We start from the raw sequence: 17,378 nt of genomic DNA, 5'->3' as shown, positions 1-17,378 counted from the left end.
TGCTCCCCAGCTAGTTAGGTAACTCTCAGCCAGTTACTCATTCTTCCCAAGACTCACTTTCTCATCTGTAAAATGTAAATCACAATAGGCCCTAACTCAAAAGATTGCTAAGAGGATCACATGAGATAACATGGAAAGTATTTAGCGAATGTGTAAGGACTGATACAACAAACACTTAGAGCTGGAAGACACCTTGGCGGTCAACTAATCTTTGTTTGTTTATTTATTTATTTATTTATTTTTGGTACTGGACAGTGAACCCCAGAGTGCTTTCCCACTTAGTTAAATCCCTAGTGCTTTTTATTTCTTATTTCGAGTCAGGGTCTCTAAATTGACAAGAATGACATTGAACTTATGATCTTCCTGCCTCAGCTTCCCCTGGAATCACAGGCATGTACCACCATGTCCCGCATCACTCCTCATTTTCAAAATGAGGAAAATGAGTGCCAGAGTGGTCAAATATAAAAGCCGAATATTGGCAGAACAGGAAATTTTAGTGAAAAGAAGAACAGCAATGGCATACCCAGTCTGTACCAGGAACATCACACCTAGTATCATTCTTCATCCTCAGAAAGTTGTGTGAGGTATTATTTTCTCTGTTTTGTGGGAGAAGACAGCTCAGAAAGGTCCAGAAAGTGTATTCAACCACACAGAATATGCTAAAACTGGGATGCAAACCTGAGTCTGCTTGATTCCAAAATCCATATCCATTCCTGTCTACTATTCTGTCTCCACATAGTAGGAAGGACTCTTCTTATGTAACTTACTTTATATTGGGATTTAAAAAAAAAAAAAAAAGACTTAAAACAAATCAGAACACACCAGCACTATTATTACAGGGGAGATTTAATTGTACCATAGAGGTACCCATGGGATATTCACATTTTAGCTGAAATCCCAATATTAAAATGTTTCTTTCTAGCAAAGGCAGAGAAATATGGCTCTTTTCACAGCCGTAATGTGGCAGAGAATGCTAATAGAGGAGAGAGACACAGACAGGGCATGAAGGGCAGAGCTCTGAGCAGACAGAGTCAAAGTGTCATGTAAACAAACCCAGAGAGAGGCATTTCTTGGCAATTAAAAGCAGGTATTTTGCAGAAAGTATTAGGGGAGCCAATCTCCATAGAAATCAACAGACAAAAGACTGTATTTAAAGAGAAATATGAAAAAATTACATTAGCAGAGATGGAGAATAATCTTCAGATAGCAACAAGACTCCAGAAACAACCACCACTATTCCAGCATAGGCTGTCTCTGGCAAAAACAGTGTAAGATCCACAGCAAGCATCATAAGACTCTGTTAGCAGAGAAGACCTGCCCTTTTAGTCACAGAAAGAACTGGAAATTTCCCCTGGTCCACATCTACCATGTTTTCTTTGGACTTGTACTTTATCACATGGGATTTGAATTCAGACTACTGGGTTTGAATCCCAGCTTCATCAATCACCAATGGTATGAACTTAGGCAAGTTACCTAATCTATGTACTTCAATTTCTTCATTTGTAAAATGAGTTAAAAAATTGTATTCATACTATAGGATTATTAGGAGAATTAAATGAGTGCTGACGGCAATTGAAATCATTCCTGGCACATGGAGAGGACTCAATGACTATTGGCTGTTATTATGACCTCATGAAGTTGCTTACATAATAAGATAGTATTCCCCTTCAGCATATGGTAAAGACTTGGTAAATGTTAACTATTATTTTATATCCAATATGTTTATCCTTCAGAGTCTGATAGACATTTCTTCATAAAGTATTAGATTAACCCATCCAGGCATAGATGTAGATATATACCTACTTTGTTACCAAGATTCTACAGAATAGGCAACTGAGCAAGTGCCAACCTACCCCACCCTTCTTGGAAAATGCTGTTCTAAAAAGAGATTTTTAAGAGATGCTTAAAAGACAACACTGATATGAGATTATGGTGGTATTTCTTTTTCTGGTGACACTAGTAATTGAAGGACACCAAACACAAATCAAAATTCAGCCTTTCCTTCTGAGAAATCATACAACTTAAAGGCTATCACAGTATTCATATGACACCTGTGAGCCTTTCCAAACTTCTCCCACAGAGATTAAGCACTAACCTGCAGCTTCTTGGGAATATCAACAAAAGACACTTTATCCTACAGAATCATAACTGATCCTAAGGAGCAAACAACCCCCCACACACTCCAAAATGAAAGAAAATAAAAAGAAAGTTTAGTATGATGAAAAATAGCAGGAAAATAGCCTGACCAACTCTGCACCTGTCAGTTGAGGTTTAGAGTAAGTTTCTTCTACAAGCCACCCTCTAACTGGTGATTTACATGGTCTGCATCGAGTACTAAAGCAGCCACCAGGAAAAACTCATTAACCAAAATGTTACTCCCTCTGCTGCCTCACTAGAGATAGAGAATAGAGAAACAATGAGATCCCCTGAGAACGTAGAATAGGGGGTGCTCCTGGGGGAGTCTGAGAGAAGAGTCAAGGTAATGTGGCTCCACCTTAATGGTAGAAGTATTGGAATGATCAAGAGGCAAAAGAAGACTTGACACTCAGGTCCATGGTAAACAAAGCGATATGCAATTGGTCAGATGACAAATAACAAGCAGAAAGTCTGATGTTTGCTGCCATCACTTCAAAACAACAGAATTGTCAATCCAGAGGCTGAGCATATATGATACTCAATAATTCAGTCTTAAAATGTCCAGGGTGAGTTTTGTTTGTTTGTTTATTTTAAAGAAGCAGCTTTGTATTCTCAGGCTGTGTTTACATATATATGCAATTGCTCTGGCTATTTTATGTGACACAGTAAATGCAATTGAACCAAATCAAGTAAGAAGTGTCCTTGGTCAAACAACGTACTGAATTTGAGTTGTGCACTTCTCTTATCACACGTGTAGAGATAGCAGCGTGGCCAGTCAGTGGTCAAGAAGTCCATCATTCATTCAGGCTAGCTCTCGAATCCCCACAGAAGAGTCCCCAAGGAATAGTGTAGCTCCAGTGAAAACCTAATTTAAAGTGCTACCAGATGACCAGCCTACCACCATACAGCATGGCCCAGATGCAGAGAACCTGGGCACTATGAGGTTTTGGTCTATCAGCCACTTTGATTCTTCCCAGCAGGAAAAGTTAAAGTGAAATCTATGGATATCCTTCTTTTGACATAATGAAGCACTTCATAAATTGAAAATCTCAGCACCCAATTATAAAGGGCAAATTGCTATTTTACTCACCAAGAGAAATAACTATGGTCTCATCGATCTTGCCCTTTATAATTTACCTTATCTCATAGATTCCTCTCAATAAGAAAGTACTTGTTCAATTTAGGAATTTGTTGCTTGCAAGTAACAGAAGCTCAGTTTAACCCAAGAAAACAGGGAGGACTGGGGATTGAGGGAATTAATGTAAGGTCATAGCACAGTCGTACTGGAATCTAGGAAATGCTGAACACTCAGGCTTCAGGACAAGCAAAATTGACTCTGGGATCTGTCACTCTCTCCTTCTGCTCTTCCCACTTTGGTCTGAGCAGCCTCCATTTGGAGGCAGAACTAACTGGTTAGAACAGAAATGCCCAGTTATTAAGGTGAAGGGCAGATTGCTGGGCACAACCAAAGCATTACCCCCCCTCCAAAAAAATCTGAGTACCATATTATTATGTCCATTTGTCACATTAGGAAACAGAGGCACAGAAAAGTTAGGAGGGCTTAGTCACACAGCTAGCAAGTGACTCTAAGGCATTCAGAAAGCGTGGGTGTCGTATTCAGATAGATTTTACTTTAACTCCTACAGGTCACTCGCTATTGGAGGGTGAGCAGGGTATTAATCTTTGTAGTTCAATTTCCTCACCATCAAAATAGGCTCATGTCAAAGGTTTGTTTTCAGGATTAAATTAAATACAATAATTTATTTAACCCACCTAATTTAGCACCTGGAATATCACAGCACACACAAAATGTCTAGAGACCGTGTCTTAACCTGTGTTAAGTTTAACCATGGAATTACACATGGTCTTTTGTTTTTCTTTCTCCAAGCCTTTGGGCAGCCACTTCTGAAGACCATCAGCTCCTTGGGAACCACGTCTGGTTCCTCTTTCATCCTACCCTGGGCTGGCGGAGCTCATTGGCATTCTCTTCAAATCCTTGTGGAATTCAGCTGGTTCAGTCAGTTCCGATGTCACTTCTCTTCCCAGCAAATCCCCTAGGAGTACGCATCATCTTTATGTTTCATTGTCTTTCTCAGGCTACCTCCTTCCCTAGGGCACCAACCTGGTTGGTTTTGTTTTTTTTTTTTTTTTTCTATTTCCTTCCTCTCTTTCTTTCACGCAGCACCACCTGGAGGCCAGTGGCTTCGGTTTTCCAATGAAGACAAATTCATCATAGCAAAGAAGAGCCCCCATTCAAGGAGAGCAGTTCAACTGCAGATGACCCCAAACGAAGAGAAAGAATTCTGAATTCTACTTCTTGTATATGTTATTCTGGGATTTCGTTGTTGGAGATTGGAGATGGGGGTGGAGGGGTGGAGAACAGAAAAGCTCTATGCCAAATGGGAAAAACTGGTTGGTATAAAGCAGAAGACTACTTCCAAAGCAAGTATTAGAATTACGAGGACAAATCAAGTAGGGAGTAGGTAACTGCTTATCTAGAGATGTTCCAACATCTGTCATCTCACAGTCCTCCTTAAGTTATGTTCAGTCTGGATATCAACAAAGTGCTCAGAAACCTCTTAGACAAGTTGCTAACTCCAAAGAGATATCTACCCTAGGATGCATTAATGATGGGAAAGGAAGGGGAAGGAAACTCATATTTGACAAATACTATTACGTGTCTGCATGGAACTAGGCACTTTGCAAACAGTATTTCATTTCCCTCAGCAAGCTTGCAAGGTTGGTAATATTATTCCAATTTTATGATCAGAATCACCAAAGTTAACTGCCTTAGACCACGCAATTAGTAAGGTGAAAGGGGCTGCTATAGTGAAGATACGAGGTCACTCTTGCTTCCAAAAACTGCTCACTTCTCTTTCTCATGCTTCAGGCAGCGCAGCTTGGCCACCACTGACTGAAAGATAAGACTGGTCACCAAGGTGATTGGCTAAGGAAAAAGGAAAGGAGTTATTTAGAAACCAAACCACTGGACTGACCACCACTGCATCAGAAACATTGCATCACTGCTTTGGAGTCACTGAAAGACCATTCTGACAAGTGAAAAATAATTAGCACAGAGCCTTCAGGGCAGATTGAACTGGGCTCTATATGTGCCTGGGCAAGTTACTTAACCATGGTTAAGTTTCCATTTCCTCAGTTGTTAAAAAGAATAATATCAGTTCCTGCCTCATAGAACCACTGCAAAGATTAAATGCAATAACTTGCATAAAGTGCTTCTTGCTTAGGAGGGTGCCTGGCTCACAGTAAGTACTACAGAAATGTTAGCTTTCATCAATAGTGGGTCATTTCAAAGAACTGGGAATTTTTGAAATCACTGAAATTGCTGTAGGGATGATAAATACACATACTTCCTTAATAAAGAGACGTGATTCATTTACAAATAGCAGCACACATTTGCATGTAGACAATAATGTGATAATATCCTTAAATACAGTTTGTTCTTCTAACAAGAACATAAGAACATACTGCCTCCCATTGACTCTATACACAGCCCCTTAATTGTTTACATTGTTAAATTGCTTAGCAACCTCTTTTCTAGGCTTGAGTAGAGACATAAAATTTCAATCAAGAATGGGACAAAATACCACAACTCTTAAATAAATATACTATCATATTAAAGATTAACATAAAATTGCCTTTACTTTAAAATATCTTCTCATGGTTTTGACTTTCTGCAAATTTAAATATGTTTTCCTATCCCTCATGAGAGGTGAAGGTTGACTACAGCAACCTACTGTGTTGATGGAAGGCTATAGGGATCTGGGAAGGAATGGGTCTCTGCTCTTTTCTGGAACCCTAATGCTGCACTTTCTCTTCCCTTCCTTTCACAAGATGGACCAGTTCAACAATCATAAAGTAAAGGTGAAAGTGATCAGCAGTCCCTGTAAAAAAGAATAGAAACATTTGTGTTTTGTATTTTCAAAGGACCTGTGCCCAGTCTTTGTCTCAGCTGCTCTGTCACATGGAGTCAATTATGAGCTAAATAACTAGTCCCTAAAATTCCATCAGCCATGAATATCCACCTACCAAGAATAATAGTCTCAGATTTCTGGTAGGCTTCCCTACCCTCCACATTACCATCCTATTTGCCTCATTTGTAACCTTCCCCAGATTCAGTGTTACCACTCACAATCCATTTTAAGTTCTGTTTTCAAACAAGGTAGGAAAAAATATGGTAAGCAAATGTTTGATTTAATGATTGACACAAAAAACCTCAATCTTGGTTTTCCATTGAATTTCTGAAGGCAGTTCACTTGGACTGCTAGAGCAGAGACTGCAGAATCTCTCCATCAGGTCAAGTCCTTTCCATAGTGTATTCTCTTTCTCTCCTTTTTGTTCTCTTGAAGAGTACACCTGGAACAGGAGGCCCAAACTTCAAGGTTTACCTCTTCTCCAGTTTATTGCCTTATTAGTTTTTGACCTTGAATATATCACTACACCACTTTGAGCACACTTTTTTTCTACTGGCGCAAGAAGATAGATGTACTACGTAAATATCAAAGTCTGGTTCAGCTCTAGAATTTTCGACTCTGCACGTATTCAAGAGGGACTTTCTCTTCTGGTTACAATGTAGAGGAACACCATAGGTTAATAACCCAGATTAAGGCGCAGAGAAAAAAGGAGGTAAATTGTGAACATCATTAAAGACAAGAGAATTAGATAATGACAAATTCCTAAGTAAGCATATAATCACCAGCTGTTTGCTTCCCAAGGAGCATTTGTCTGTTGTAGATACAAGCTGAAGATTAGATTTGGGCCTAGCAGAATGACTCAACCAAATAAAAGGGAAACCAGTAAAATTTTGATGAATGCACAGGACTAGCATACTGGATTAGAAAAGAGAAAAGTGTAAAATACAAGACTCATTCCCACATATTTTGGTGGAGTGGGGAAGTCTTAAGGGGCTACGCCAGAAGAGAATAAAATCCCATGTTGTCTATAATGCTTAAAAGACAACATCCCAATAGAAACATGAATGTGTAATAAGTGCACAACAGTTCCTCTTCTTAAAACTCTGCCAGCTTTTGAACCTTTGTGGAGTGGACATGTGTGATGTAACCTTGAAACTTCTGAAAAGCAGAACTTTCAGAGCTGAGGAAACAGAGCATTGCTAGGTTTCCCATCAAAAGCCCAAAAGTAACTTTTGCAAAGAACAGGGTCAAACCAAAGGTGAACTGAGACTTAACTACAAACTGTAATCCAAACTCATACCTAGAACAATATTTCCCTGTCTGGCCACCAGAGAAAAGATTTGCTACAAAAGATTTCACCTGAACATTCTGGGGATATTTTTGTTTATTTGGGCTTTTTTTGGGTTGGTTTTAATACCCAATATCTGTAATACAACACAAACTTACTAACATTCAAAAATAATTGAAGATGTGACTTATAATCATGAGGAAAAAAATCAAATCATAGAAATAGGCTCACAGTTTAAATATGAAAATTAGCAGAAAATGACTCTAAAATCATTAAGATTATTAAATTAATGAATAAGGGAATTAAATAGGTATTAAAATATTAAGAGTTGCAAAGGAAATTGAAATGGTTCAGAATATTTAAATGGGCATTTTGTAATTGAAAAATACAATATCTAAACTTAGGAACTCATTGGGTGAGTTTAGTGGCATGTGGGACAACAATGTATTTAATTCAGAGAAAAGACCAGTTTTGTAAAATGCCCAAACCAAAACACAATAGTGCAGTTAAAAAGATGGAAAGAACAAAACAAAATGAAATACCCAAAAGAAATGTCTTCAAAAGATCTAATACATGTATTCAAAAGATCTAATGTATGTACAATTGACATCTCAGAAGGAGAGGTCAGAAGGATGTGGGAAGAAGAAATTTTTATAGAGATAACTGATCAGTTTTTCTAAAACTGATCAAGATGCCAAGATACAAGAATAGGTAATCCCAAGAAGGATACAGACAATGAAAAATACATTTAAGCATATCATATTTAAAGTACTGGCAATGAATGACAAAGAAAAAAACATTAAAAGAACCACAGGGGGAAAGGTAGGCATATTGTACTTAAGGTAAAAACAAGGATGACAGTTGACTTGTCAACAGGACTTTGGAAGCCAGAAAACAATGGTATAACATCTTCAAAGAGCTAGAAGAAAAATATTGCCAACCTAGAATCTTACACCACTTTCTCAAGCACATGACAAGTTGGTTGCACTGCTACCCAGGGCTCTTGTCTTTGTAGAACACAAACTCTAGAGAGGTCTTCCCCCTGCAATCACCTACCCCACCTCTTAGATCAGTCCTTTACCACTGCTGGGTCTTGCTCAGATGTGTGATTTAATGAGGTCATGCAGGTCTGCTCTGTGTAAAACTGTACCTCACTCCCCCACCCAACCCCACTTCCTTACCTACTTCCTTGGCTTGTTTGTCTCCTTTGTAGATATCACTCTTTAGCGTTCTTTTCTATTATAATTATGTATGCATTTGTTGTACACCTTCCTCCATTACCATGTAAGACCATGGGGACAGGGATTTTAGTCTTTGATCACTACTCTAACCCCAAGCCTAGCCAACTATTTTGCACATAGTAAGTACTCAAAAATATTTATTAAATGAAAGAATTTAAAAGTTAGACACCATTATTATTTACTTATCAGATCATTTCTTCCACCTTCTCCTTTAGTAAGCATTAGAGGATTGAGCCATATCAAAACTCAAAACACTGCTCAGCCTAGTCACCTCTTCTTCAAGAGATTCTCCCCTGAATTTTCTGATCTATGTCAATCCCTCCAGTTTTACCCTCTCTTAGCATTTATCTCTGTTGTGTGATTCTTTAAGTCTGTCTTTTCCACTAGATCCATTTCTGTAGAGACCTCATCTATTTTTGCTTTCCTCTATTCCCGAAAATAATACAATCCTTGGTACCTAAAAAACACTCAACAAATAATGAATGGATGAATGGATGATCAGAATAGGCTCCCCATTTGTTTTGTCTAGAGTAAAATTAATTTTGTATGTTACTTGTCCCCTCTGGTTGTGCTGTTTACTGTTTGCTTATGATTGATAAGCTTTGGCATTGCATGTGCCATTTCCTCAGTGACATTGAGCTGTTTGACTTAAATTAAGATATGAGCCAGTTGGTAATCGTGTTTCTCGTTGATTTGTGTTCAGAGAAAAGGTTAAAAGTGGAGTAGGTTGCCAATTAGCAAAAACCTACTTAATATTGCTCAGATCTGTGAAAATTTCCAATTAACATTATATATTAAAATTTCACAATAAGGAGGATTCTGGAGATCAGTCCAGCAAGAAAAAGAACAAAGTGGAGATAGACTCATTCTTCATAGGAATGGGAAAATTATGGCAACTGTAATGTGATGAAGAGGAAGGAATGGTCACTAATTGGGAAACTGACATATGCCAGAACCCATTTAAAGAACTTTGAATTATGATACCATTTGAACCAAACCAAAAGTATGGGTGAGGAGGGAGGATACTGGCAAAAGTGAGAAGATATGTGGGTGTGCTTTTATGTGTGCCTACTCGTGGTTGTTTGAAATTACCAGGCCCAATCCCTGTCTCTGCTGCATATTAGTTGTATAAGCTTGAGCAGGTCGATTAATGCCCCTGAGCTTCTGTTCCTACATACCAGCTGGTATGAAGATCAAATAAAATAAAAGATATGAACATTCTACATTTGGGGGAATTAACAAGAACAAATGTGCATGTGCGTGTGTGTGTGTGTGTGTGTGTGTGTGTGTGTGAGACAGAGAGAGAGAGAGAGAGAGATGTTACAGGATCAATGCAACAATCTGCCTCTGTGGATATCATATTTTTTTTCATTTTCCCAGGTGAAAGGTTAGACCTGAGGGAAAGTCATATTGTGTCACCTTATTATCAATTCATTTATTGCAATTTGATCCAACAAATATATTAAACTCCCTGTAATGTGCCAGACTCCATAAGGCCATGGAAAATAAAATGATGAACTAAATATGATCCTGCTTCACAGAGTTCACACTTGAGAGGAGGAAGCATATGGGCATAAAAATAACTTCAAAATTCAACCGGAATATGCAGAGTGCTATTAGTGGAATTTATAAACTATATACTAGGATATCACACTCAATAATTTATTCAATAAATATTTATTGGCTACCAACTATGAATCAGGCACTATTGAACAACCCAGAGATAGTAGACTGACAAGGAGCTATGTTTGTGGGACTGACACCCTGATGTGTGAAAGTAGAGTGTACACTGATATTCCCCTGGATAAGCAAAACAATTCAAGTTAATTGCTGTGTTGAAATAAAGCAATAAGAAGTTTTGGAGAGGCAGAAAGTCTCTCCTATTTGAGCTGAGACCTGAATGATGAGAATGAGGCAGATTTAAGATCTTCTCAGAGAGGATCTTCAGCACAGAGCCAATAGCAAGAGCTCAGATTGGAAGGTGAGTTAGCTGGTGGTCTTGAGGATCACAAAGAAGGGGTTAGGTGAAAAAGGTGCTATGACAAAAAGTGAGAAAACGATGCTCGAGAGAAGTAAGGGTAGTTTGGAGCCAGATGGTGTGCCATGGTGAAGAACTTAGGGTCTTAATGGAGCTGCGTGAGAAGCCACGGAAGGTTTTATGTAAGGAGAAGAGATAGGCTCTGATTTACATTTTAAAAGAGCAATCTGGTTACTACCTGGCAAGTGAGGACCTCAGTGGGGAGAAGGTGGGGCCAGAAAACAGGGACAAGATGGTGCTTTCAGAATCCAGGTGAAAGATCTTGAGTGGCACTGGTCACTGTGGGAGGCAGTGGTGATGGTGGGAAAGGCACAGATGCAGAATGTTTCGGAGGGAAGCCGGCAAAAAATGGAAGAGGAGGAGAAAGTTCGTTTCTAAATAAAGAAGGCTTCAGTTTCTATCTTTAGTTCAAAAGCCTTTTATGTCAAATGATAAAGCAGTTAATAAATTGATTCCAAAAATATATTTAATGTACATTTAGGCTAATGCTCAAATTCTTTAGGTCTTTAACTTTTTTTTTCCATTATAAAAATAGTACATGTTTATTAAAGGAAGTTGTCTTATAAAGGAGAGCAACAATTAAAAATGTAAGTATATAATACAAAAGATGTTATATACATTTATAAGAGGAGAATGCCCATTTATCCCAAAGAAATATGATTTGATCCTGTGTTGGGGGTGGTGCTATATCAGGTTTTGCCTCTTTTTCTGTAGCATCTTTCAAAATCTGAAAACAATTTAACAATGTTAACACAAATGCTAGCTGTGGACATTTTTCATACATCAGAGGTGATTTCCATCATTGGGGTAAACGGGCCTGGGAATGCCCAGATGTCCCAGTATGTCAGGAGCTGACAGAGGGCACATCCATCTCACCAAGACCTTAAGTATTATGCAGAGTCCCTGCTGCAAATTCATTTCCATCCGTGTTTCGACAGAGAAGGAGGGGGATTACAGCTATTTACAGCAACAATTGCCTGAGCAAGGACTGAGTAATGCAGTACCTTGGGGAAGCTAGGCTGGAAATCTTTGTCAAAAGGCAATCAAGTCTATAGTTGGAACCGGCCACTGTGCGCCCCTTATCTGCAGGAGGGCCCTCGTGCTGTTTTTAATTCATTTGCCTTTTGTGGCCCTCTCTGCATAAAGACTAAGGATGCCATCGAGGTAAGGAATGGGCAGGAGTGAGTCCTTAAGGGGTACGCCCAGGGACAGAGTCCTGCAGAGAGCAAAGGGGCTGCAGGCTGCTGGTATGGATCTTCCCAATGCCCACCCCTGCGCGGATCCCATCCGAAGCCGGTGCATTCGGGGCGAGCTAGTGAGGCTGCAATGTGGCACGCACCAGCTCTTCGCTGCATCCTCTCCCCTGCCGCGCGCAGTAATGGATCTCTGCGTCCTAAAAGAGGAAGATAATGCTGGGTTTAGCTTATAAATAGATGGTTGTATGCTCTCCCTGCGAAGCATTGATTGAGACAGCCAAGCTGACTATTGATCTAATTTTAACTTACATTTTAGCCCGCATCCTCCCCGCCTTGCTGTCGCTGCTCGGCGGAGCGCGGGACACGCTGTCTCGCGCGACCACCAGAGGGCGGACCACTCGTCTTCCTGGCTCCCTACCCGTCTGGCTTCTGTTTACAGAAGACTTACAATACTGGTCTTTATTGGGTTCAAAAAAATAGAAGTTTGATTTTCCTGAGCCCGGGATGACCTCATCACTCATGAAAGTCAGAGGAAAGTGGAGAATTGGATGACAGGCAGCTGGGAAAATAAAGCTTGCATTTCACCGCCTCCCACTCCACCAGCTACAGGGAGCACTGGGGATGTGCTTCTTATCTAAAACCCACGCTGCTGGAACCGGCAAGTAGGGGAGGGCGTTAGGAGCAGAATGTTAAGATCTTCTTGGTACCCTGGGTTTCTGTTTAGAAGATGAATATCACCTACTCTCTGCCTACGAGGTCTCTCTACTAAGCTGTCACCAAATGCCAGCACATCAAGGCTCCAGTAAAGAGTGGCTTCACTTTGAAATATTATTAGTTATTCCTAAACCTAATTCATCTTGTCAAAGTTTAAATAATGGTCACCAGCAATTTTACACTACTGGCTTGTAAATTTCAGATCTACTTATAGCATCAAATGAATGTGTTAGGGGATTGAATTCTGTCCTGTTTTTGCGCATTACCTTTCGGGACCATGGAGCACAGTATAGAGTATAGGGCAGTAGGAGATAGAAGATGAAGATACTGCCTAAGAAATTTCCCAACCCTAGAGCTTAGGATTCAAACTGCCTTCTGAGGTTGAATGAAACATTAGAAGTAGCTACTGTTTATCAAAAACCTGTTGTGTGGGGCATTGTACTATTTTATATTCTTTATCTCATTGAATACAAAGACAACATATCAGATTCTATTATTATCTCCATTTTAGAGTTGAAGAAACTGAGGCTAAATTCTTGACCCAAGATGAGAATTAGAAAGGGGCAGAGCCAAGACTCAAACCTCAGTGGTGAGTGACCCAAAGTCCTTGCTAAAGACCACCCTGTCAAGTGTCATAAAGATATGTCTACCTTAAACTGTCTGCACCCCTAAGCAAAAGAAGTTTCATGCAGCCGGTGTGGTGGCGCACAATTGTAATTCCAGCAGCTCTAGAGGCTGAGGCAGGAGGATGGCAAGTTCAAAGCCAGCCTCGGCAAAAGCGAAGCACTGAGTAACTCATTGAGACCCTGTCTCTAAATAAAATACAAAATAGGGGTGGGGATGTGGCTCAACGGTCGAGTGCCACTGAGTTCAGTCCCCACCAAAAATGAAAGTTCATGTAAAAATAAGATGGCTATTTTCAAATAAGGCCTGCTTGTGCCAAATTAAAAATCTCTTCTTAGGGAGAGCTATCACGAAAGTGAAAAATTTAAAAAGAAGTTATCATCTGCAGTGTTGCTTCTGATAATAGATTTTTAGTATGGAAATAAAATAATCAGAAAGGAGCACTCACTAAAGGGCCATCACCTGAGCACTCAATCAACAAATTCTTGCTCACAGTGGCCCGGCCATTGTGGTAGGCACTCGAGTCCTGCAATGAGAAAGGCATAAGTGTTCCATCCCCTCAGGGAATCTTATGAGGGGACGGGGTTATAAATAAGTAAACCACTAAACATATAATTCATGATGACCTTACAGGGACCTGATTTGTATGGGATAAATGAATGAAGAGAGGCTTGAAGAAAGGACATTCAAGCAGAGAGCTCAGGGTGAGTAGGAGTGAGGCAGGTCTGGATGGGAGCTCATCTTGGAGAGATGTGGGAAGACCTGGAGGAGGAAGTGACCCTGGGAAAAGAGTGAGTGGGAGAAGAGGCTGCATGTGGGATTTTGTATACCAAAGTGAAGATGAACATCTTAAGTGCTTTGGGAGACCCCTTAGAGATTTAAGCATGAGACCAAAGTGATCCAATTCATGTTTTAGAAAAATCGCTTTGTCTGCTGTAGGGAAAAGAGATGGGAGGCCGGCAAGCAAGGGGCGTGGAGAGACTGTCAGGAAGTTAGTGCAGTAGCTTAGTAAGTGATGATGGGGGCCGGACAAGGCTTGGCATGTTGGAGATAGAGAGAAGTGGATGGACTCTTTGCAGGGTTTGGTGATGGATTGGACAGGATGACTGACAGGCAGATAGGGCTCAGGCTGTCTCCTGGTCTCTGGTTTGAGACGTTGGATTGAGTGAGACCACCATTTACTAATCGGAACATAAAACGGGTGAAAATTGGGCAACCTTCTCATTTGAAGAGTGAAGGCTGCCGACCACCCAAATAGAAAGTCTTCAACAGTGAGTGCCGAGTGATTTGTCATTTCTTTGTTGAAGTTGTTGCTGTTGTTGTGTTGTTGTTGTTGTTGTTTTGTGGCTGCTGTTGTGGTGTTTTGTGTTGTTGTTTGTTGTTGTTGTTGTTGTCATTGCCTCCACAGTCAGAAAGGCAAGCATTAGTATTGTTGTGAGTAAAAGAGAATAAGAAAATGATGAAGCAGAGGTATGTATTTGTGCTTTTGTGATAAAACTTGGAGCCTCTGGGCTCCAAAGGAACCTGAAGAAACCGTGTTTCTGTTCTTTCCTGTGCTGCTCTACTTCTCAAGGGCTGGGACTTTCTCTCTTAGGCAGGAAACCTTCTTCATGAAGAGAGATTGCAGAGCTGCTCCTCGACCAGGGAATGCACTCTCATCCAAACGCTTTGAGAAATGCAAATCTCTAGACATTACATTCACCCCTCCATGCTGCAGCTCAGAACCCTACCCCTTCCCGGAGCATCCGTTGGCGGTTGGCCAGGAAGTACTGAGGTCATCCACTCCTGGCAACAGATCATTCTTTCCCTAGGCAGAGAGGTGAACAGATTATTTCCTTCCCTCACCAGGATGCACCCTTTCCCTTGTGGGAGGTTCCCATTTACAAAGAGTTGCTCACCTACTCTGCAGCAGCCTCTTTCCCTCCAGAGCACTAGGTTCATGAAGCAATAAAGACTAGCTGATTCTAATCTTCTGCCTCACTCTACTTCTTGCCTTCCTTTCTTTGAGCATATTAGAACTGGACTGGAACTGGAGATCAGCATCTGTCCTGATGTTTGTAGAAAGTGAGATGCAAACCATTGCCCTGCCACTTTTCCATATGAAGCGTGTAAATAAGACTAAATTTTGCCACTATCAAGGAAAGCAAGAAAGATGAGAATGTCCATTTTATCTATCACACCATTTTGAAATAAGGTTTCCCCCAACTATGGTTAATGAGGGTTATGGGTCTTAGGTGTTAGACATAAATAGTCCTGTTTGCTCCAATTCACTAGTTTCATCATTTTATGTTGAAATACTACTGTGCTTCTACATGATCCTTCTGAAGCATTTCATTTCTAGAATATCATCTCCTCCTTCCATTGTAAGGATAGTAGTGTTAAAGGCAGTGGTTCTCTAAGGAAAGGTACGTTACATACTATAATTTACAGAAAAGCATCTGATGGCATTCTCAGCAGAGACTGGAATTTTTGCAACAGAAAACAGTCATGTGACTTTTAAAAACAAATAACTGGGTAAAAACAATGGCAAGGAGATAGTTATGAAGCATTCCTGGAGTGCAGAATTTAATCACTGGGAACTATCCATAACTTAATCAAATTACCTAAATACTGAAACCTGCTTTAACATTCAACCGTAGAAGCTTTTAAAATTTTCACATTGACTAAAAGAGGTTTCTTTTTTTATTTATATTTTTCTGTATTTTCAATAGTTTCTATAGTGCAAATATGTAAACTTTATCAAAAGACAAAAAGTAAAATCATTTTTTAAGAAACCCACATTGAAAAGACCAATCAAAATTCAGAGGATAACTGAGGAAGAGTTGGGAGTACTCTTTAATATTAATCCCTAACAAAGGTCATTTGGGGAAAAATACCTGTAAAAGCAAGGAGGGTGGTCATTTAAGGAAAAAAAAAAAAAAAAAAAACAGGAAGAGTTTAAAAGCTGCCTTTAAATTTTTTTAAAAAAATGCTTATTCTTTGATACCAGAGAGTAACAGGAATTTGTCATTCATGCACCAAGTGACACACTGAAATGGCACTGCTTTGAGGCATTTCTCCAGTGGAGGGAGGCATGGCTGCCCCTAAACATAGGCTTTACGCTGGAGGGTTCTCTCTGGGATCCAAGTCCAGTTTGTAAATATGACTTGCAATGAGTAACTAACCTAATTAGATTCATTGACTTAATGAGCAGACAGTGGCCCAAATTGTTCACCAATAAGCAAGAACCTTCATAACCCAAGATGTAAAGATTAAGGAAGGAAAAGGACACTTAGCACTATAAAAAATGGCAGACCTTTCCCAACCCGTTGATGGGTCAGAGATGGCAATTCCCTTCTGAAAATTGTAAGGAAATGAATTGTTAAGAACAACTCTCTGAATAAACAAATAGAAGCATTTTTCTGCTTTTCATGCTGCTTATCTGACTTTAGCAAGCTGTTCATTCATGAGAAACATTTATTTAACAGCAAAGATTTTAGGAAGTCCCATTCTTTTCCTGACCATCTTGATAGCTTTTGACATGTGCATCATAAACATGGTGCTTTCCATCTCTCTCTGGTGGGCACAAATAACTTGACTTTTATGGTTGTTATTTTTGGGAGATCTGAACTTGTTTTCTTGACGCTAATTAAGAAAAGAAGACTGAGAATGAAATTTTTTTTTTCAGTTGCATTAGAGCAAACATACCTTTTCCCACTCTTCATTCATTTTAAGTTTCCTCCCCTATTATCCCTTCAGTTTGGAGCTGTGGTTTCCTTTCCTTTTCCTGCAGAAACCCATGTGCATGTGCAAGTCACCCAGTCCTATGGTGCAGAGAGCTAAGATGGGCTACAGGTTCTTTGCCTTCCTCTACACCTCCCTGAGGCTTCCCCAGCCTTTGATCCACTCTGAAAGCACACTGGAATGTTGGGGAGTGAGGTGACCTTAGCACAAGGACAATCCTACCTTCACTTCAATGAGTACCCCATTTGCAAACTTTAGAACTTCATCCATTGTAACAAATTATTTGTGGCAAACTCCTAAACTGACCGGGACAGTATGTCACAATATACCATGCTTGAGAATTAGATATGTGATGTATTTCCAATTCCAAGGTGAAGTGAGGGACAGAGGCTGTGGGACTTTGCCACAGAGGGTTCCTGAACTGACCAAGAATAGTATTTCATGTTCATGGCAGAAGTTTTTCCATGAGTTGGTGGTTAATTCATA

The sequence above is a fragment of the Sciurus vulgaris genome (genome assembly GCF_902686455.1).
Source record: "Sciurus vulgaris genome assembly, chromosome: 10".
Lineage (NCBI taxonomy): Eukaryota > Metazoa > Chordata > Mammalia > Rodentia > Sciuridae > Sciurus > Sciurus vulgaris.
The sequence above is the reverse complement of the archived record's forward strand: the minus strand, read 5'-3'. Positions refer to the sequence as shown.